Raw genomic sequence first — 22686 nt, 5'->3', positions numbered from 1 at the left:
ACTATAGAAAAATGGTACAAATCAACCAGTTTGCAAGGCAGAAATAGAGACACAGATGTAGAGAACAAACATATGGATGCCAAGTGGGGAAAGTTGGGGGGGCGGGGAGGTTGGCGTGGGATGAATTGGGAGATTGGGATTGCCATATATACATTACTAATAAGAAAAAAAGGTATCAAATTGTACACTTTAAATATATGCAGTTTATTGTATGTCAAATGTATCTCAATAGAAGTTCTTAAAGAAAAAAGAATAAAGTCTTTGGAATTACTAGTCTGGTATGCTATTGCGAGGGATGGGGTGGGGGAGGGGTGCTAGATAGCTTCAGGATGGAGGCTGGTGGCCAGAAAAACCAACCAGTGATTAGAGGGTTGGAACTCTCCATTCCACCTAGACCCCTGGTGGGTAGAGAGGAGCTGGAGTTCAGTTACCACTGGCCAATGATCTAATCAATCCTGCCTGTGTGTGAAACTTCCATACAAACCCTAAACAATGGGGTTTAGAGTTTCCAGGTTGGTGAACACGTGGAGGTGCTGGGGGAGTGGTGCATCCAGAGGGGGCACAGGAGCCCTGCATGTGCCCACCCTCCCCAATACCTCGCCCTACACACCTCTTTCATTGGGCTGTTCCTGTGTTGTATCCTTTATAATAAACCAGTAAAGGTAAGCAAAATGTTTTCCTGGGTCGTATGAGTCTTTCTAGCAAATGATTGAACCTGACGAGGAGCTGTGGGAACTCCCAAGTGTACGACCAGTCAGAGGTACAGGGGGTCCCTGGGACTTGCAGGTGGCATCTGACATTGGGACAGTCTCATGGGACTGACCCTTCACCTGTGGGGTCTGCGCTAACTCCGGAAGGTAGTGTCAGAATTGAAATGCGTGATTGGACACCCATGTGGTGTTGGAGAATGGAAGAATTAGCATGGGAAAAAACACATACATTTGCTATCGGAAGTGGTATCACTCCCTTTTGTGTGCTGCTGGAATTACCGCACAGATAGTGAAGGAAGGGGCATGGCAGTGCAGTAGTGGCTGGGGCACTGTCACATCAGGCCAGGCTCATCACCTCTCTGCACCTCACCTTTATGACAAAGAGCTGAAAGCCATCATCTCCAAGGCCCCTTTGTATCTAAAATGAGTTAGTTCCAGTCTATGATTTTATGAAGCCTTGGAACCCAGGTCATTGTTAATAATCCTCTTTCCTGGGATTGTATTTGATGAGCTTAGTGGCTATGCACACTGACTTCAGGGGAGAGAAAAAGACACGCTCGACTGATTTTTGATAAAAATCAATGCTTTTTAAAAATTAGTGACAATTTTTAAAAACACACAAACGTTTAAAGCACCGAATTCAGCTAGGGGAAATTTTTTCCTCCTAAATAGGCAATGGACTTGGTCATTAAATCTCTACTGGGTTTTCTTTTTTCCAGGACAAGTTCCTCTTATTTGCTGCCCATATATTTTCAAACTTCTAATTTGGGTATCAATTTGTCAGTCCTCCCTACTGTGGTTCCCATGGCTTCCCAGTCCAGAATCATTTGTGACTTTAACGAAGGCACTGCTGGTCTCTCTCCCGGATCATTAATAAAGTGGCTTAGGGGATTGGGGTCCCGCAGCTGCCCCCGTATGATGGATAATTGTTGATCTTCACCCTTTGTTGCCTCTCCTCCGTGTTTCTAAACTGCACCATCATAGTCCTACGGAGCCCATGAAAGCCGTCATTTTTCAGGCCGCTTGGAGAAGAGGTTCACCTGGCCACCGCACCTGTTTCCTCCCACACCTGTGCTCACTAGACCTTCCATCACTCATCTCCATCTTCCCCGCAGCGTCTCTGCCCTTCTTCCCGACATCTCAGGATGTAACTGCTGCCAGTGACTGGCTGGTTTGGAGAAATGCGTGTGTCACGTGCACAGATGCTGCATTCCATTCATCCTCCTTCAACTGTCAGTGAATCGGCACCACCTGAGGCCCACCTGAACACTGGGTTTCCCAGCCTTTCAGAGAGATGCATGTGGCTGCGTGCACCAGAGATGGCCACTCCCGAGACCCCACAGGTGGGGGTGATGCAGGACCGCACATGAGGCTTGGCAAGAATGGCAACTGGGGCACATGAAACTTACACCTGTCAGTTTTTTTTATTATTTTTATTGGAGTATAGTTGATTTACAATGTTGTGTTAGTTCCAGGTGTACAGCAAAGTGAATCAATTATACGTATGTGTATATATTTTTAGATTCCTTTCCATGTAGAGTATTGTAATACTCTCTAATACTCCCATTACAGAGCATTGAGTAGAGTTCCCTGTGCTATACAGTAGATCCTTATTGGTTATCTGTTTTATTGAATACGTATAGTAGTGTGTATATGTCAATCCCAATCTCCCAATTTATCCCTCTCCCCTCCACCTGTCACATTTTAACACACAGCTCAAAGAGTGCGGAGAGGTAAGCAAAGAACACCGGGCAGCGATGTTCAGAGAGGGGGACTCCTCAGGGTTCCCCAGGTTCCCTGCGGGAGATGCACCCAGGTAGCAGGTGAAGCACTCACCTGCCCAAAGTGAGCTACTGCCCCATGGCTGGAAGCCCAAGGTGAGGGAAGAGGGGCTTAACGAGCCTCTTAGACCCCAATAACATCATCCTGAAACCCCCACCTACTTACATGACATGGTCACAAGGCTGCCGAGAGCAAGGCCTGTCCCCTGGATCTCACATCCAGCCTTGGGGCCCCCCTCTATCCACCAGCAACTCCCCCAGTGGCCCAGATTATAAGAAAATGAGTAGATACCGAGCACACCCAGCCCCGTTGCAACTTGCATTTGCACAATCTGAAACCTCCTAAATTTCAGGGTCTAGGGGAGTCTGAGTACAATAGACATGGTCAAGGCCAATATTCCAGGGGAGAGGAATATCTCCCAGTTCAAGGACTAGGCCTCCAGGACACCCAGGTGCACATGTAAACACAAACACGCAGCTGCATACCTAGGTCAGGTACGCGCCTCTGCAGTCCCCTGGCATTAACCATCCTGCTCACGTGTCTAACACCCTCCTCGCCCCCACCATCCCTCACCCCAGACGCTGTCAGTTCCTGGATGTTTCCCCTGGATTCCCAGCCTCCACACAGTCTGGCTCCAAACAGGCGTCCTGAATGACACGGTGTGAACTGAGCCTCTGGGGGCCCTGTGCTCTCGGCCCCCAGAATGTTCTCTCCTGCATCCCGGCGGGCTTCCTGCCAGTGGCACAGGGTTGGGTGCTGGTTCTTACATAGGTCCAACTGCAGAGGTGGCAGGACCCCAGAGATGGCAGCAAGGCTTTGAGGACAGACAGAGCTGGTCTAACCCTGAGACGTGTCGCTGAGCCTCAGAGCCTCAGCTTTCTCATCTGTACAATGGGGACAGTGTTAGGACTGTCTGTCTTCCTGGGCTCTTGGGAAGAGGTGAGAACACAGCCAAACACCAACCCCAGTGCCTGGCACGTGGTAAGTTCTCTGTGAGTGGCATTTACAGTTGTCACCTTCGTCCCTCCTGGACTACACAGTCTGCAATGTCCTATTCACTCACCCAACCCACTGTATACAATCCCATCCTTAGACCTCTGAGGGACAAGTTGGATCTTTCTGGATGCTCTGAAGGTATATGAAGCTTAGGGTTGCCAGATTCATCAAACAAAACACGGGATACCCAGTTACCTTTGAATTTCAAATAAATGGTGAATAAATTTTTAGTATAAGTATATTCCAAGTATTGAATGGGATGGGACATATGTGTATTTTTAAAAAGTGTTCATTGTTTGAAATTCAAAGGCAATGTATACTTTTTAAAGTATTCATTGTTTATCTGAAATTCAAAGACACCTGGGCATCCTGTTGCAAGGATGCAACCGTAGTCAGCAAAGATGCAACTAGAGTTAACTGGTAACACTAGTGAGATTCTCACATGATGGATCTGATCTTTGTTAGGCCAACCAGACCTTATTTTCAAGGCTCTGTCCTGTTCTCCAAAGTGAGTATTACTGAGAAGCTGCAGTGAGAGGTTTCCCAACACTTTGGAACTGGCTTAGGGAGGAATCTCGGCGTGTTAGGATACACACAGGAAGCTTTCATTTTCCCTGGACCTGCTGGGCTCACTCACAACCTCCCCTCCATTCTCACTGGGGAGCAGCTCCCATAATGACATCCCAGTTGGATTCCCTAATTTTGTGGTCATTTTCAGTTAATTAAAGCAATCGCATTCTGGCTTTCAAGGCTCAGTCCTATTCATCTTAGAACTTGAGTCTCATTTTCGATTCACAACACTCCCTCCCACCCCTGCAGCAGAAGCCAAGATGGAAAACCTTGCACCTGGGAGGACAGGACAGGAGGGAGGTATTGACCTCCCCCACCCCCTTCCCCACGTTTGACCCTCTGGAGTTGGGTGGGAGGACGAAGGAAGGCAGACGCGCCCTGCGTGGCTGCCTGGGGAGGCTGTGGTTCTATCCTGGAGCCCGACACTGCCTCGGGGAGGAGGCATGGAGCCCCTTGTGGGAGGCACCCCATCTTCCAGCTGAATCCCAGCTATGGGCCTCCCTCCACCCTCCTCTGATGACAACGCCTCTAGCTCTTGCTACAGAGCTCCAGGCCAGCCAAGACCACTCCATCATCCCACAGGCAGGAGCAGGCTCCAGCTCCCAGATTTCCCTGGCATCCAAAGGGAGTGGTCTTTGCCTCCCCTCCCCCACCCCACCTCCACCCCTGCCCACCGGCTGCCTCCCACCAAGCTCCCATCTCAGTGGTCCAGCAGCACCAGACACTGCCATGGGTCCGCTTTCCCAGAAGCCGACTCTGAAAGGAGAATTTGTGAGCTAGCGAATTATGAAGGGATGCTCCTGGGGGGCCCTGTTAGGGAGTAGGGGAGCCAGGCAGGTCCAGTGAACAGCCAAGAAAGGGTCTGGTTTCATCTCGTGAAAGCTCTGGGACCAGCAATTTACAGCTGGGAGAGCCAAGGCCAGCCCACCACTGTATTATGTGGTCCATGAGCTAAGAATGGTTTTTAGATTTGTAAATGTCAAATATGAAAATCTTTAGCCTTACTTGATCTTTGTCTCTTGATCTACAGAGCCTACAAGTGTTACTAGCAGCCCCTTTACAGAAAAAGTTTGATCATCCCTGGGTAGTGTGTAATCCTTAGGATCCTGGTTTGATAAACAGTCTGTGAAATATAACTTGAGAACAATTAGGAAATTTTACTAGGAACCGGTGTTAGGTGATATTAGAAAATTTGTTAGAGGTGTGTGCTGATTTACTCAGGGTTGAAATGTCCCGATGAGGGTAATTTAAACACTTCAATAAAGCAGATGAAGCAACTACAGTAAAATGTTAATGATTGTAAAGTCTAGGTGATGGATTTCACTATACCATTCTCATTACTAGATGTCTGAAATTTTCCTAATTAAAAAGTAGGAAATTAATATACATCTTCGTCTTCTTCATCTTCCCTATCTAACCCATCAGCTACGTCCTGTCTGTTTCATTTTACTCTCTAAATTGCTTTCAAGGGACTTTCCTGGTGGTCCCAGTGGTTGAGAATGTGCCCTCCAATGCAGGGGATGTGGGTTCCATCCCTGGTCAGAGAACTAAGATCCCACATGCCGCAGGGCAACTAGGCCCTGAGCACCACAACTAGAGAGAAGCCCGCATGCCGCAACCAAGACCCAATGCAGCCAAAAATAAAAATAAATAAATGTTTTTTAAAAACTGCTCTCAAAATCATCCCTCTTCTTCATCCCAGCTGTCATAGTTTCAGCCCAGGTCGTCATCAAAGACCACAGAGCCATTTTGTACAGAAATAAAACAATAAAGAGGGGACTTCCCTAGTGGCACAGTGGTTAAGAATCTGCCTGCCAATGCAGGGGACACAGGTTCGAGCCCTGCTCAGGGAAGATCCCACATGCTGCGGAGCTACTAAACCCGTGCGCCACAACCACTGAACCTGCGCTCTAGGGCCCGTGAGCCACAATTACTGAGCCTGAGTGCCACAACTAGCACGGCTAGAGCCTCTGCTCCACAAGAGAAGCCACCACACTGAGAAGCCCGTGCAGCACAACGAAGAGTAGCCCCCGCTCTCCACAACTAGAGAAAGCCCATGTGCAGCAATGAAGACCCCACGCAGCCAAAAATAAATAGTTTATTTATTTAAAAAACAACAACAAAGAGCCCTAAAGAGGATTCCTTCTTTCAGCGAATATTCATGAAATGCCTGCTGTGCTTCCAGCTCTGGGGTGGGCAGCGAGGTGCAGCAGTGACCACACAGAGCTCTGTCCTCCTGGGCTTCCCAACCCCCAGAAAGACTCACCAGCTGCTATAAGCAGGGATGTTTGTGATAAGGTCCTGGAGCATCCAGAGAGGGTGTCCTCATACTCAGACTATCCTTGCATCACCCCCTCCAGAAAGATTTCCATGGAAATATTTTTCATTTCTTTTTTTAACTTGGCCCTGAAAGGTCGCTCTCAGGAGCCCTTCTGCACTGGTTGAGCCTTCAGGCTTGTCTCTGCCACTGTGTCATCCTGTCCCCAACGTACCCGAGGCTCTTCCCAGTGGTGTGCTGGTGAAGTTTCAAGAACTAGCTCTCTGGGGACTTCCCTGGTGGTCCAGAGGTTAAGACTCCATGCTCCCAATGCATGGGGCCTGGGTTCAATCCCTGGTCAGGGAACGGGAACCCACATTCCACAATTAAGAGCCTGCATGCCGCACACAACAACAAAGACCCGGCCCAGCCAAATTAATAAATATTAAAAAAAAAAAAAAAAAAAAAAACTAGCTCTCTGGAAAGGAGAGAGAAAGTCCTGATGTGTCTGTTTCCCAATTTCTGTGATATAAATTCTCCCGTTTAAGCCAAGCTATTGACATGATAACTCAGGACACAAAACTGAGGACGGATGCATACATCACCCAGTATTTCCTTTTTACTTTTATTTTTGGCCATGTCACGTGGCTTGCAGGATCTTAATTCCCCAAGCAGGGATTGAACCCCAGCCCTTGGTAGTGAAAGTGCCCAGTCCTAACCACTGGACAGCTAGGGAATTCCCATCACTGAGTATTTCTATTATTCAGTTACAATAGTTGGAAATAAGCTCCAGAGCACAGAAAAGAGCAAAAGGCAGTAAAATAATTAGAAAGGGATACATTTTGAGTATGTATTACCTTTTTAAAATATAGTTTACGTAACTGATGTTTATATGATTTAATATTTTATAATGGCTGAAGTGAACAACTGGCTTGCAAAATTCCTGCTCTCAGGAGCTGGTATAAGCCTGCCCCACTGCACCAACCATGGTATGTCATGGGCTCAGACTAAATGGTCTGGGATGGAATTGACTGGTGCCGAGTTTGAACTAAGTTGTCCAAATTCAGGTACATCCCTGATGCCACAGTGGTTAAGAATCCACCTGCCAATGCAGGGGACGCAGTTTCCAGCCCTGGGCTGAGAAGATCCCGCATGCCTCAGAGCAACTAAGCCCACACACCACAACTACTGAGCCCATGTGCCACAGCTACTGAAACCCACATGCCTAGAGCCCATGCTCTGCAACAAGAGAAGCCACGGCAATGAGAAGCCCGCGCATCACAGCAAAGAGCAGCCCCCACTCACCACAACTAGAGAAAGTCCCAAACGCAGCCAATAAATTTAATTAATTTTTTTAAAAAAAGAAACCCAACTGCCAAAAAAACCAAAAACACAAAAAAACAAATTCAGCACATCAGCCTCCCCATCTGAGCCAGCCAAGGAGTAGCTAGAACCTGGACCACTTCTGACCTGAGCCACCTGGCCATTCCCTAACCCTCTTTAGGCCCCTTACCTGCAGTGCACAGGTGCCCCGTCACCCTTTTGGGGGTGTGTGAAGGAGCAGGTGAAGTGATGCATAGCGACTGTGCTCATCCCATCACTTCTGCTAGAACACGCTCAGGAAAAATCTTGGGTTCTGCAAAATTGCACACTAAAAAATTTTTTAAACAGAGTTTATGAGAAAAGTAGGATTTAGGGCAGAATGGCCTCTCAAAATCTTGGAGTCGTTGTAACCAGAGCACTAATAAAACAATAACAGCCTACTAAAACCACCCACAGAGCTCAGCCCCCTGCGTAGGTGCACCCAGCATCCCAGGTAGCCCACACCCCCCCCCCCAGCCTGAAGCCCCCGGGGCTTGGCTTCTTCCTCCAGGAGGCAGGTCTTGGCATCGGAATTTAAAATCTGATCCGGGATGTAGCCCTGCCGTGTCCATCCTGTTTGAACACAGTGGGAAACATCTTCCCAGTTTCACCACAGCTGTGCTAGCCTCACAGGACAGCTTAATGGTGTGGAAAATGTGGCTTTTTTTTTAATTGAAGTGTAGTTAACTTCCAATGCTGTGTTAGTTTCAAGGGTACAGCAAAGTGATTCAGTTATACATATATATTCTTTTTCAGATTCTTTTCCATTATAGGTTATTACAAGATATTGAATACAGTTCCCTGTGGTAAACAGTAGGTCCTTGTCAGTTATCTATTTTATATATAGTTTATTTGTTAATCCCAAGCTCCTACTTTATCTCTCCCCACCTTTCTACTTTGGTAACCATAAGTTTGTTTTTTGTGTCCACGAGTCTGTTTTGTAACTAAGTTGATTGTATCATAATTTTAGATTCCACTTCTAAGCAATATCATGTCATATTTGTCTTTCTCTGTCTGATTTACTTCACTTAGTATGATAATCTGTAGGTCCACCCATGTTGCTGCCAATGGCATTATTTCATTCCTTTTTATGACTGGGTAATATTAAGTGTAGTTTCTTGAAGCCCCCAAATCAGCCATCACTTGCACCAAAGGAAGCCCTTGTTCAGGATTTTCAGCTTTTTTTCTTAAGATCTTTTTATATTGCCAAGGCTTTCTCTTTCATTTTGGGAAACCTTGCCTCTCCCCACCTCCGCATGGCTTCAACCCCCACTAAGAAAAAGTGAGCAGAAGCCCACACACGCTACTGATGCCATTCCCCTATTTACCAGGCTCGTTGAATTAATTCACATCACAGAAACAGATGTTGAAGCAGAGCTCGCCTCCTCCGTGGCTTAGAAATAGTTAATCAGAGTGAAAATCATTCTCCTTCCCCTAAAAAGCCCCACAATTTCTACTGAGCCCTCAGGTAGATGAAGGCTGGGGTTTCAGGAATTATGGAATCGAAAACATAGCTGCTTTACTTAGGAAGATGCACCCCTCCTTAAGCAAAGCTATATTTAGGATTGCACATTCCTTCAGGGTAACACTTTCCCTGCACCTGCTTGGCATAAAGAAAGAAAAATAAGTCATTCATTTCCAAAAAGCGGCCACTAGGCCCCATTTACCATTTCTAAACACACACACACACACACACACACACACACACACACATACACACACACACACTCCTTCCAAAGCTACAGGTCTTCCTCTGATCAAGAAAAGTCATAAATCCAAAACAAAAAGACCCAAACTTCGAATCTTTAAGAAGTAATATAAATCCCCAGTTCTCTCCAGGGTTTTTTTTTTCCATTTGTTGACCATTTCCATTTTATAAAACCCTCTCTCTTGTTATCAAGTCAATTGAACACATGTTTGTTGAGTATTTACTGTGTCAGGCCCTGTGCTAGAAGCTGGAAACCCAAGAAAGAGATTCTGTTTAGAAAGCCTGGGACTTATATAATCCAATTCAGGAAGATTTTCATTAACCTTTTTTTTTAACTTTGGCTCCTGAATGTGGCAAGCTCCCTGGGCTGTTCTCCTAAGCCCTTGGACCTGTCTCTGCCTCAAAGAGAATAGGAGAGATAGACATAATAATGAATTACTGTGGGGAAGGGGTAAATTAGGAGTTTGAGATTAACATATACACATATATACACATATATAAAATAAATAACCAACAAGGACCTACTGTACAGCACAGGGAACTGTATTCAATATTCTGTAATAACCTATAATGGAAAAGAATATGAAAAAGAATACATGTATATAACACTGAATCACTTTGCTGTACATCTGAAACTAACACAACATTGTAAATCAACTATACTTCAATTAAAAAATCATAATTACAGAATACTTTTACACAGAAATACAAATGTAAAAATGTTGAATAAAATATTAGCAAAGAAAGAGAAAGAAAGGAAGGAAACTAAAGAAAAGGAAGGGAAAAAAGTGGTTGCACACTGAGAAATTTAAAAAAAGAGATTCAAACTTCCAGTTATAAGGTAAATAAGTCATGGGAATGTAATGTGCACATAAGGAATATAGTCAATAATATGGTGATAACTTTGTGTGGTGAAAGATGCTTAGCAGAATCAAGCTGATCGTGTCATAATGTATGTAAATGTCAAATCACTGTGTTGTACACGTGAAACCAATATAATATTATATATCAACTGTACTGCAATAAAAAAGAAAAAGGGGAAAAAGAAATGAATTACTGTGCAGCTTAAAAGTAGCAACTTTCAAAATATATGCAGGGTGGAAATTCCCTGGCAGTCCAGTGGTTAGGACTCTATACTTTCACTGCCAAGGACGAGGGTTCAATCCCTGGTCAGGGATGCAGCATGGCAAAAAAAAGAAAGAAAGAAAGAAAGAAAGAGAGAGAGAGAGAGAGAGAGAGAGAAAGAAAGAAAGAAAGAAAGAAAGAAAGAAAGAAAGAAAGAAAGAAAGAAAGAAAGAAAGAAAGAAAGAAAGAAAGAAAAAGAAAGAAAGAAAGACAGACAGAAAGAAAGAAAGAAAGAAAGAAAGAAAAAGAAAGAAAGAAAGAAAAAGAAATGCAGGTTGAAAAGGTGGACAGAGACGGGAGTAATTAACTTTTTTTTTTTTTTTTTTTTTTTTTTTTTTTTTTTTGGCCATGCTATGTAGCATGCAGGATCTTAGCTCCCCAACCAGGGATTGAACACATGCTTCCTGTATTGAGAGCTCAGAGTCTTAACCACTGGACTGCCAGGGAAGTCCCATAATTAACTTTCATAGTTAGGGTTACGGGAGGACAGGAATGCCTTCCTAGAGAAGGTAATACTTTAGATGGGTTTTGAAGGATGCATAGGAGTTTGCCAGTTGAATTGTGATTGGCAAGCCACTCCAAGGAAAGGGAATAGCAAGCATTAAAGACGACTCAGAGGCCACTGAAAGGAGAACTTTATACAAGCCTCCTCGAAGGAGGTATCTCCAGGTGCTCTAGAGCAGGGTTTCTCAACCTCAGCACTACCGACACTTTGGACTGGATAGTTCAGTGCATCATGGGGAGCTGTCTTATGCACTGAAGGAATATTTAGCAGCATCCCTGGCCTATACCCACTGGATGCCAATAGAACTGGTCCCCAGGGTGTAACAAGCACAAATGTCTCCAGTCATTACACCTGCTGTGACACAGGGATAGAAACTTGGGTAGAGGGACTGCAGTGGGAAAGCAGCACGAATGTCCCCCTTCTCCCGTGGCTGTTCTATCTGTGGCTTCCCAAGCAGCTCACAGCCCGGGCAAGGTTCAGCGCCAACTGCTCTGGGTGTTTCTCACGGGGAAGGGAAATTGACTGAGTCATACATCTCAAGGGCAGGCACAGACGCCCAGACAGGCCAAGGTACCAGGACCGCAGCGTCCTCTGTGCCCCAGACACGGGCATCCATCCCCTGAGGAAGTGCAAACGGCCCCATTTCAGAAAGACAGTGAATCAAGGGAGCTGCCGGGAAATTCTCATGTGGAGCTGATACCCGCCAGCGTTCTTGGCCTTCCCCAATCAATAGAAATTGATAAGAGGCCACACAAGAAATTCAGGCAAGGCTTTACTGGGGCCCCTGTTGCAGCAGGGGGCAGCCAGAACCAATAACAGACTCTCTTTCTGGCTCCCCAAGTGGGGGGTGGCGAGCTTGTTCCTTACATGGGGTGAGAGTGGGGGTGGGTCCAGGGGTCAGGTAGGAGGCGGGGCTTAGGTGCTCTGCCCACCTCTTTGGTGATGTGTGCTCAGGGGGCGTGTGCGGTGTCCTGCTTTGCCCCTGACACCCTGTTTTTGCTCCTGGCTCTTCAGAAGTGGTCGTTGGGGGTTTTGGTCTTTTTGTACCTTTTTGTCCATAATTTGCCCCAGCTGCGCATGCACACAGTTATTTTTAGTCCCATATAATTTCTTTGTGTTTTGTCTCTGGGGGAGACGTTCGTCCAGGTGCAAGCACCACAGCAAAGGGTTCCAGGTCCCAGGTCCCAGCCGGTCTCAGAGCCAGGCCTGAGGTCAGGGGTGCAGTTGGAGAGCCCCCAGCAGGTTTTTCCTGTCTGATGACATTGGTCATCACCCTGAGCAGTGGCACGACCTTCAGCAAGGGCGCTCGCTGCAGGGAGAGACCGCTGCATCACTTCAGTGGCCCACCTCCATCTCTTGCAGGGTAATTAAGGGTCCTTTCCCGGCCCCATCAGGGCACAGCTCTCAGCCAAGCATTGGGAAAGAAGCATGGCTCTAGAAAAGAAGGGAGTGGCCCTGTGCTGGCAGACAGGACTGAGGACAGAGTCTCAAGATTAACCAACTTGTGGAATTCCCTAGCAGTCCAGTGGTTAGGACTCTGAGCTTACACTGCAGGGGGCGAGTGTTCAGTCCCTGGTCGGGGAACTAAGATCCTACATACCACACAGCCAAAAAAAAAAAGGATGAGCCAACTCGTGCCCTTGGGACAGAATCAAACTTCAGGAGCCTCAGGATCCTGGGTCCACATTACCCGAGGGACCCAGCCAGATTCTTGCCTGAGTCTCCCAGGACTTGTCTCTCATCTCAACCCTTCACGTTCAAAGCTCTCCCCACTGCAAACACTATGAACAGTTTCCAGAGTGAACCATGCCCCACAGCTTCGCCGATGCTGTTCCCTCCACCCGGGTACACTTCCAACTTGCATCTCCACCTGCCCAGAAAACACTGCAGAGCTTCAAGACTGTCCAGGGGACCTCCCCAGTGGCACAGGGCTTAAGAATCTGCCTGCCAATGCAGGGGACATGGGTTCAATCCCTAGGCCAGGAAGATCCCACATGCCGAGGAGCAACTAAGTCCGTGTGCCACAACCACTGAACCTGCACTCTACAGCCCACAAGTCACAACTTGTGAGCCCATGTGCTACAACTGCTGAAGCCCACGTGCCTAGAGCCCATGCTCCACAACAAGAGAAACCACCACAATGAGAAGCCCACACACCACAACGAAAAATAGCCCCCACTCTCCGCAACTAGGGAAAGCCCGCTCACAAAGACACAACACAGCTAAAAATAAATAAATAAATAAATAAAAATAAATTTATTTTTTAAAAAAGCAAAACTCTGTCCAGACCTCCAGCCCCTCTCTTCCCTCCCCTCCGGGAAAACTGTCCCCTGCACTGCCTGCACTCCTTGCAGTGTGTCCGTCAACCCCCCATGCCTCCCCTGGTTTTTCATCCTTCTCCTGTGTAGACCGTGAGCCCTGGAAGGCCAAGACCAGGTCCTCCTCCTCCTTCTGGTCCCAGCACCAAGCTCAGTGCCAGGCACAGAACAGGTGCCTACATGTCTGCTGAGTGGATGCAATCACTCCACGCTCACCGGGCCTCTCTGACTCCACAGGAAAATGGGAAGGGCCTGGCCCTGTCTCACACCACAGCTGGGTGGGTGTGTGTGGGTGTGTGTGTGTGTGTGTGGCCTCTTTCAACTTCTGCTGCATACAAATTTCCTACTCCCTAGGGATTGCTTTCCTCATGGGCCAGTGGAGGGGACTCTTTCTACCTAGGGTGTGAATGGCTAACAGGGTACAAGTTCTTGCCCCAGATAACAAAGTCATCCTTGTGAGGCCTTGAGCACCTTCGCCCAGAAGAGGTGCCAGGGTGCATGGAAAATACGAGGTTCTCCGACCAGCCCTGAGGGATCCCTGGCCCCAGTTACCTAGTTCCCACCCCATTACAGGGCATGCATAGGCTGCCCCCTACAGCTGACAGGACCTGGATGTATGTTAATAGCCTTGGGAGGAAAAATGCACGTGTTTTCTCCAGGTACTTGAAGTGTTTGGGGACTCAGCAAATGTCAAGTGGTGAATGTTGAAAGCTCCTTCTAGAAGCCTGTAGAAAATCAGGCAAAGATATAAACAACAAGGTCCTGCTGTAGAGCACAGGGATCTATATTCAGTATCCTGGGATAAACCATCATGAGAAAGAATATGAAAAAGACTGTATATATGGGTAAAACTGAGTCACTTGCTGTACTGCAGGCATTAACATAACATTGTAAGTCAGCTATTCTTCAATAAAAAAATTTTTTTTAAAAAAAGAGTTAATAGAAATATTTGAGCACTATTCCAAATATGGATTCAGTGCAAGTTAGAAAAAGGTTGGCACAAGACACTTTATGGCCATCTGCTAAAAGAAGGTTATGGTGACTCCCCAGCCCTGCAGTGCTTGCATTTCCAGAGCACCCTGCAGGTGCGCTCAGTGAAGCACAGTCGCACACTATGGGCAGCAGCCAGGAGAAGTTCACGGTCAAGAAGCCAGAGTCAGGGCCTCGGGGAGCCAACCTCCCCTGCAACCCGCAAGCCCACAGGACCACATCCACTGAACTGGGACCACGGAGAGACAGCAGTCAAGACAGCCTCTTCGCCTTCACTAGCGATGAGCCCACCTCTCCGTAGAAGACGTTGCATTGTTCTATTTAGATTATGTAACGTTGAGAGAATAAGAAAAAAAGGAAACACAGATAGCCTGTGTGTTCAGGATTTTCTCACCAAATATTTTATGGCTGTCTCTCCTTAGGAAAACAGAAGCAGAGAATTTCTGGTTCTGGAAAAATGGTGAAATAAGGTGAACACAAAACCCTTCCATCACAATATATAGAGATTCCAGATGCTCCACTAAGTAAAAATTCCTAAAAATGCATTTTTTTAGGAATTAATTCAGTTATGTCTTTAATTAATAGACTATTTTTAGAGCAGTTTTAGACTTATAGAAAAATGGAGCAGAAAGTACAAAGAGTTTCCATATTACCCCCAGAACACACACATACACACACAAACACACAGACACACACACAGTTTAGTATACATCGAGTGGTACACAAAAATGCATTTTTTCCTTTTAAAATGTTTTGAGATATAATTGACATGCAATAAACTGCATATATTTAAAGTATACAATTTGATTTTTTTTTTCTTATTGGTCATTTCAAAAATGCATTTTTTTAATTTTTATTGGAGTATAGTTGATTTACAATGTTGTGTTAGTTTCAGGTGTACAGCACAGTGGTTCAATTATACATATACATATATCCTTTCTTTTTCAGATTCTTTTCCCATGTAGATTATTACAGAGCATTGAGTAGAGTTCCCTGTGCTATACAGTAGGTCCTTGTTGTTTATATATTTTATATATAGTAGTGTGTATATGTTAATCCCAATCTCCTAATTTAATAAACTATTTTTTAATTTTTCCCATAAGTCAGATAAAACAGTCATTAGAAACCTCACTCCCAAACGACACTTGAGAGGAAATAAACCAGTGAGGTATAAGTAGCCACCCCAGAGGAGTAGGACCGCAGGAGCTGGGCTCTGATCTAACACTGATAAGAACGTCCACTAGGAAGAAGGGCCAGGCAGTGGAGATGGGTGGGTGGTGCCCATTTCCTTTCCAGCCACTACACCCACATAATGAGGCCTCTTCTTTTTTAGTGGCCATATGTAAATAGAACTGAATCTGGGTGAGCAAAGGAGAGTGGATTGAAAGAGATCATCTGTAATTTTCCAGGATAGTCCGGCAGTCATCCTGCAAACTGTCCATCTCTCCCTGACATGGAATGCAGCTTTAATGAGCATGATTTCTATTGTCTGTTTCCAAAAGCAAAATAGGCAGCCGCATAGGAAGTGGACTTAAAAGCCTCCCTGCCGCAAAATGCCTCTACCACTAGCCAATGGCAGCCTAAAATTGCACCAACAGAGACTGCTTGTTTGGGGTTAAGTATTCAAAAGGCAAATGGAGGATGGGGGCTGGGAAGGGGGAGGTCTGAGCATCCCTGGGTTATAGAGAAGCAGGAGGAGGGGCATGAGAGGCCGGGGGGGGGGGGGGGGGCGCCAAGGCCAGTTCTGCAGGCTTTGCCCCTTGGCCGAGGCCTGCTGCACAGACGCACTTGGGAAACCCTTGAGGCTGAAAGCCAGGGAGAGGGGTGTGGAGTCAGGGCCTGTAGTAAATCAGCACAGAGAAAATTAAGAGGATCAATAAAAGAGTTTAATGAAACATAAACAGGTTCAGGGAGGGCTTAAATAAATTCACAGGCAATCCAGAGCAGGTTGTTAAGGAGCATCCCTGACTCTTGGAAGTTGATGTTCTGGAAAAACAGCTGCCCCCTCCTCACAGATGCCTCGGAGCCCTGCGGGAGGAGGGAAGGGGATTCTCTTAAACCATGATCAGAATAGGGAAGGAGAGGCTGTCCCCCGAGTATTGCCGGGCCAGCCTCACTTGTCGTGGCTGGAGGACACGGATGTGGGAGGAGCAGCGTAGATGCCTGTTTTCCTGCATGTGTGATTGGTACCCTGACTGCAGCCCAGGAGGCAGAGCCCCTCACCGGGTCCAGCAGCTCCCGGCTCCCAGCTTAGTCACCACTACCCCCTTCTTCATAGGGATGCAGGAACACAGGGTCAGCTCCATGCTGAGACCCAGGAGTGCCAGTCAGGCCCGCTCTTGGCCCCTACACGTCATCCTCTGAGGCAGGCACCCATGTTGATATGAGGAAGGGGTGACCCCCAAGCAGGTCCATGCTGGGGAGGAGTGCTCCTCAAACTCCCAAACCTTTGCCTACCCTGTCCCCAACGTCCCCAGGAGTCCAGGACTCTGCTCAGAGGGGAGAAAGCATCTGCCTGCTGGCCCGCCTGCCTCCAACTCTCCCCCCAGCCCCACTCTTCTTCCAGGTGGAAGGAAAAAGGCTGTCGGTGGCCAAAGCCCTTCTAGCAAATGCTCAGCCCTCGCTAGGGCAGCCTTAGCACCAACCACGCTAGATGGAAAGGCCTTGGAGGGAACACTAGGAAGGCGGGCGAGTGATGCTACTTAGAAGCAGTGGGACCCAGCCTGGGTCTCCTGGTCCCCAGAATCAGTGTCCCAACTGCGTGGGGCCGACCAGATCGAGGGACAGCATGATCCCTGGCCTTGCCGCTCCACTGGCCTTGGCTTTCACCTCAGCATCCTCTTGCTGGTCAACTCTGCAGATGTGGTATTCCTCCAAACATGCTCTTCTGGCCCAGGTCACTACATTTGTGGCCAGATTTGCCTCTGTTCTTCAAGAAGAAACTCAGACTGAGCCAAGCTGGGACTTGGGAGCCTTTGCTGCAGTGCTGGCACCTGGACAAACACCTCCTCCAGCCACAAAATACAAAGAAACTATAAGGGACTAAAAATAACGGCAGGCATGCTCAGTTGCCCCAAATTATGGACCACAAGATACAAAAAGACCAAAAAAACCCCACCACCACTTCTGAGGAGCTGGGAGCAAAAGCAGGGGGTGGGAAGCAAGAGCAGGGTGCTGCAAGTGCCCCTGCGCTCAGCACCACCAGAGGGGAAGGCCAACCACCTGAGCCACCCCTCCTACCCGACCCCGGACACGCCCCTATCCTCACCCCACATACGGGGCCAGCTTGCCCCCGCCTTGGGGAGCAAGCTAGCAAGGGAAGCAGTTACTTGTTCGCACTCCCCCCTGCTGCAGCAGGGACCCCGTAAAGCCTTGCCTGAATTTCTTGCCTGGCCTCTTATCCATTTCTATTGACTAGGGAAGGCCAGGAACCCTGGTCAGTATCAAAACCTCAAAATCTCCGAAGACTGAGAAGAACTGTGTTAAATCTGTTAGCCACTCCCTTTTCTCCCTCCTGGTGACTCCCCAGTATCTGCCTCTGCACCCCTTTCTCACCCAGTCCCCAGCCCTGGCCTCACAATGGCCAGGCTCTCCAATTCAAGCCCACGGGGCACATACACACTTCCCAGATTTTCAGGGATTCCTGACAAGACAAATAAAGTGGGTGTGTATTGAGCGGTCTCTGCTTGGCCATACAGAAGCCATCTCCTGCTTCTCTTGGAATAACGGTAAAGGCTTTAAGAGAAGAAAAGAGACCAATAGAAAGAAGATGCCAGCTGCCTGACACAGCCAGTCCATGACTTGCCCGGCCCTGACCGCTGAAACCCAAGCCCCCCCCGCCAGCAGGGGTGGCAATGCCAGATGTCTGCGCTTTCTCCCCTGTGATGGCCAGGTGTCCCAGGGAGAGCGTTCCATGATAGAACAGAAAGAACAGAGGCCCAGAAGGAACGTAGTGAGGGCCGGGAGTGATGGAGCTCCAGTTTCTCTGACTTGCTTTCCCTAAACTTCAGAGAGTAGTTTGCTCTGGCCCCTTGCGCCGATGGGTTAGAGCACGAGCAATGAGACACCATGTCACTCAGGATGAGAGCATTATCCTGTGGGGCTTTTGCAGCTGAAGCTGGGCTTCTCATCAGGCCCACATACCAGTGGGAGGGATGCTCCAGCAGGAGACACATCGACGGTACTTCAGTGTCCTCATCTGCAAAATGGGGTGGACAGCAGGACCTAGCTTGAGAGTTGATGCAAGCTCTAAATGAAGAGGTGTACACACAAAATGTAGCACAGACACTGGCATTTACTAAGCGGTCAATAAGTGATGGTCATTATCCACTTGATCAGAGAGAGACAAAGTACTCCATTGGTCTCTGCGTCCTTGACAAGTCTTCCCAGTGTCTGCACCACCCAGCAGTGCTGCAGGGCCAGGACTGGTAGCTGGAGAAGCTGTGTGCAAAGCTGGGCTGTTTTTTCATCCCTTTGGTTCATAGTCCAGGCATCTAAAGAAAGAGGAAGAAAGAAAGAAAGAGAGAAAGAGAGAAAGAAAGAGAAAAAAAGAAAGAAAGAAAGAAAGAGAGAAAGAGAGAAAGAAAGAGAAAGAAAGAAAGAAAGAAAGAAAGAAAGAAAGAAAGAAAGAAAGAACGAACGAACGAACGAACGAGAAAGGTAGGAAGGTAGGAAGGAAGTAAGGGTCAACTTAAAAAAAATGAGAGTTAAGTAACTCGTACATGTGAGAGTTACGAGTTAAGTTTTATTTGGGGCAAAATGAGGACTACAGCCCAGGAGACAGCATCCTAGATAGCTCTGAGAAACTTCCAAAGACGTAGAGGGGGAGATCAGTATACATGTAATCTTGGTGAAGAAGGAGTACATGCAGTCAAACATATATTTTTGTAGGGGGTTTCTGCTAGTCACGAGGAGCAGACATCACCATGTGGGGATTTAGTGCTTTTCTAGATATGAGGAGATGCAAGGGTTGGGCTCATAAAATCAGCTCCTGAAAACATCTAATTATCTGAAGATCTGCTCTGCCCGTTTTCCAAAGCACAGAGTGCCTCATTCCTGGTCCCCACCCTGAATTCCCTTCAGGGGATGTGGAAGGTCAGCAGCGGCAGCAGCACAGTGTGATTTACTCCTTGTAGAGGCAGATGGCAAGTGCCCGTGGCAAATGCCAAATTGCAGTTGACAGAAAGAAAGAAAGAAAGAAAGAAAGAAAGAAAGAAAGAAAGGAAGGAAGGAAGGAAGGAAGGAAGGAAGGAAGGAAGGAAGGAAGGAAGGAAGGAAGAGAGAGAAAGGAGGGAGGGAAGGAAGGAAGAAAAAAAAGAAAGAGAAAGGAAGGAAGGAAAGAGGGAGGGAGGGAAGGAAGGAAGGAAGGAAGGGGAGAGAGAAAGGAGGGAGGGAAGGAAGGAAGAAAGAGGGAGGGAGGGAAGGAAGGAAGGAAGAAAGAGAGAGAAAGGACGGAGGGAAGGAAGGAAGAAAGAAAAAAGAAAGAGAAAGGAAGGAAGGAAAGAGGGAGGGAGGGAAGGAAGGAAGGAAGGGGAGAGAGAGAGGAGAGAAAGAAAGTAAGGAAACACAAGTCTTGCTTTATAGGACAGCTCTGCCCTTCTTGTTCCCTTCCTTTGCCCCAAGGAAATTTCTGGTCTTTGAAAGCCAGGCTTTGTGCCATCCTCCAATTTATTTGCTTAGTGCTTCATCCAGTTCTGGAGAGAAGTCTCCCCAGACAGCTCAAGATTTCTATTTTTTTATTGCTTTGCCTCTTCCTTCTCTGTTTTTCATATCCTGCTCCTCTTTTCAATGTCTACCTAAAGACTTAAGTCTTATTACCATTGCTGGCCCTTCACCTCCTCCACAGAGCACCTGGCTGTCAGAGCATCATAACCTGTGTGTCACTCAAACCTTCCCCTTGCATCAGGTGTCACTCAAACAGCTCGGAGCAGAGTCAGAAGCAGCAAGACCTGAGCTGCAATCAGAACGCACAGGCAGTGGTGCGCAAGGTGAGGACTGAAGCCGGATCCGGCCTGTGTTCGCCGACGCCAAATCTGAGTCTCAGAGACAGAGTTTGGGGTGAAGTAGAAAAGAGTAGCTTTATTGCCAGGCAAAAGTGGACACAATGGGCTCATACTCTCAAAAATGTTGTGTCCCGACCTGGAGTGGGTAGTGGGGAGCTTTATTGTAATGGTTCAAAGCGGGTGTGATCAGCTGGTAGGCATTCTTCTGATGGGTTGGGGTGGTGAGGTAATCAGGAGTCAGCATCATAAAACTTCTGGTTCCAACTGGTCGGGGGTCTATGTGCTTGTGGGCAGCAGACAGTTAACTTCTTCCACCTGATGGGGGTTTCAGTATCTGCAAAACAGCTCAACTATATTGTTGTGTGTGTCCCTTGAGGAGGCACCAGGACCCTGCCCCAAGGCTGCACTGTTTCTTGGCTGCTCCTCCCTTGTCTCCGCATCCCCTCCCTTCCCTGATTAGCAACTGTTTGAACCTGCCCTTTGGAACTCAGGGAAGATCATAGAGGCTAAATGAAGCCTATTTCCTGTAATCAAGAAATGGGGGGCATGGAAAGACTTCTGTGCCCAGGACCCCAAGCGGGTCCTGCTTGGTTTCAGGACCAGCCGTGCCTGCCAGGGTGGAGGGGGGGCAGCTGCCACTCCGGGTGTCAACAAGTTCTGTAACTCCCTGAACTTTGTCTAGACCCAGATCTCTCCAGGAGCATCCCCTTCCTTGGGGGAAGGAAGTTCCCTCTCTTCACAGCAAATACACACCCCCTAAGAGAGTAGGACTGTGCTGCTGTGGGTAGCATCTTCAGCGTCTGTGCCACGGTCACTTCTATGTAGCCAGGAGGCCCTCCCCATCTCAGCGCCACCAGTTTGTCTCCATAAAGGCGGCCCTTGGGCCATAGGCCACAAGGAAACCCATCCGATACAGCCCCACCTGACACATACACTCAGGATAAGGCAGCTCTGGTCCGTGCCCGGTAGTCGTGGTCTTTTCAACCTCTGCAAGGCCATGGAAACCTCGCTCAGGAGAAAGGGAGGGAGGCTGAGGAAGAAGGGCCAGGAAGCAAGTATAAAAAGTCCACAGCGGGCACGTGCAATCCCCACCAGCCCCAAGGTCAGGCAGGGACAGAGCTGGCTGGCCCTCCAGAAGATGGGAGGGGAGCCCTGGGCCTGAGTGTGAGGGTGAGGCAGGAGATAGATGGGCCCCAGGCTGAAGAGCTGGAGTCTGTCCCCTGTGGACAGATACTCCAAGATGAAGAGGAGGAGGAGGCTGGGCACTGCCCAAATAAGAGACCACATGTTCCTCATTCTCAAGGTCAAGGAGACCTTCCTGACTACATATGCGCAGAAAGACTCCTTGGAGGTCAAAAAGGGAGTGATGTCAGCCTACCCATAGGCCTCTTTGCTAGAATCCATCTGGGCTAAGAGATGTGCGCACACGGGGGAGGACCCTGGGATAAACCAAATATGGACTCAGAACCAGGCAAAGTAAGATGACTGGCCAGTGGAAACCCGGAAGAAATGCCCCATAACTGTTGTTACAGGGAAGAGCTAAATCGGACTCCATGTTAGATCTGTTTGTTTTACATTAACCTTTGTATTCTATTGCTTTGGCTACAAGTTTAGAATTTCGCTTTATAGCCTGAAATATACTGAGTAGCCCATTCTCGAACCTCTGAGCTTTAAAGGTATAACACTTTTCCATTCATTAAAGTTGCAGAACAGAGAATAGCTTTTGCCTTCTTGGAGGTTTACAGGAGCATCGAGACCTGACCTAGGTGGACAGCTGCAAAAACAAAGGATTCTGGCACCAAGAAGTCTGCAACAACCACAACACCCCCTTCCCTTTTTCGTATAAAAGAAACCTGAATTCTAACTCAGGCAAGGTGGGTTTTTGACAGACACAAGTCTGCCATCGTCTCCGTCTGCCGGCTTTCCGAGTAAAGTCGTATTCCTTGCCTCAACACCTCGTCTCCGGTTCACTGGCCTGTCGTGCAGCGAGCAGAGCGAGTCTGGACTCAGTAACAAAGTGATTCAAACTCCCATGAGGGCATGACTCTCTGAGTCCACCCGTGTGTCTATACACACATACTCTTTTTCCCCCTAATAAACACTTCACTTGTTTCACTATTTTCTCTCTCCCTGTGGAAATTCATTTTCTGCAAAGCCGTATGGCCCAGGGCCTTGTCATTGGCCACTGACCTAGTGGCTAGGATTCAGCGCTCTCCCTGCTGCAGCCTGACTTCAGTCACTGGCTGGGAACCAAAACCCTGCTTCAAGCCGCTGCAGGTCAAGGTCACCCGAGATCAAGGGCAGCCAGTAGCAGGGACACAGGGATAAAAGATGAAGCCACGGTCCTAGGCAGGACCATAG

This window comes from Hippopotamus amphibius, chromosome 8 (genome assembly GCF_030028045.1).
Source record: "Hippopotamus amphibius kiboko isolate mHipAmp2 chromosome 8, mHipAmp2.hap2, whole genome shotgun sequence".
In the NCBI taxonomy this organism is placed as follows: domain Eukaryota; kingdom Metazoa; phylum Chordata; class Mammalia; order Artiodactyla; family Hippopotamidae; genus Hippopotamus; species Hippopotamus amphibius.
Note: the sequence above shows the minus strand (reverse complement) of the source record.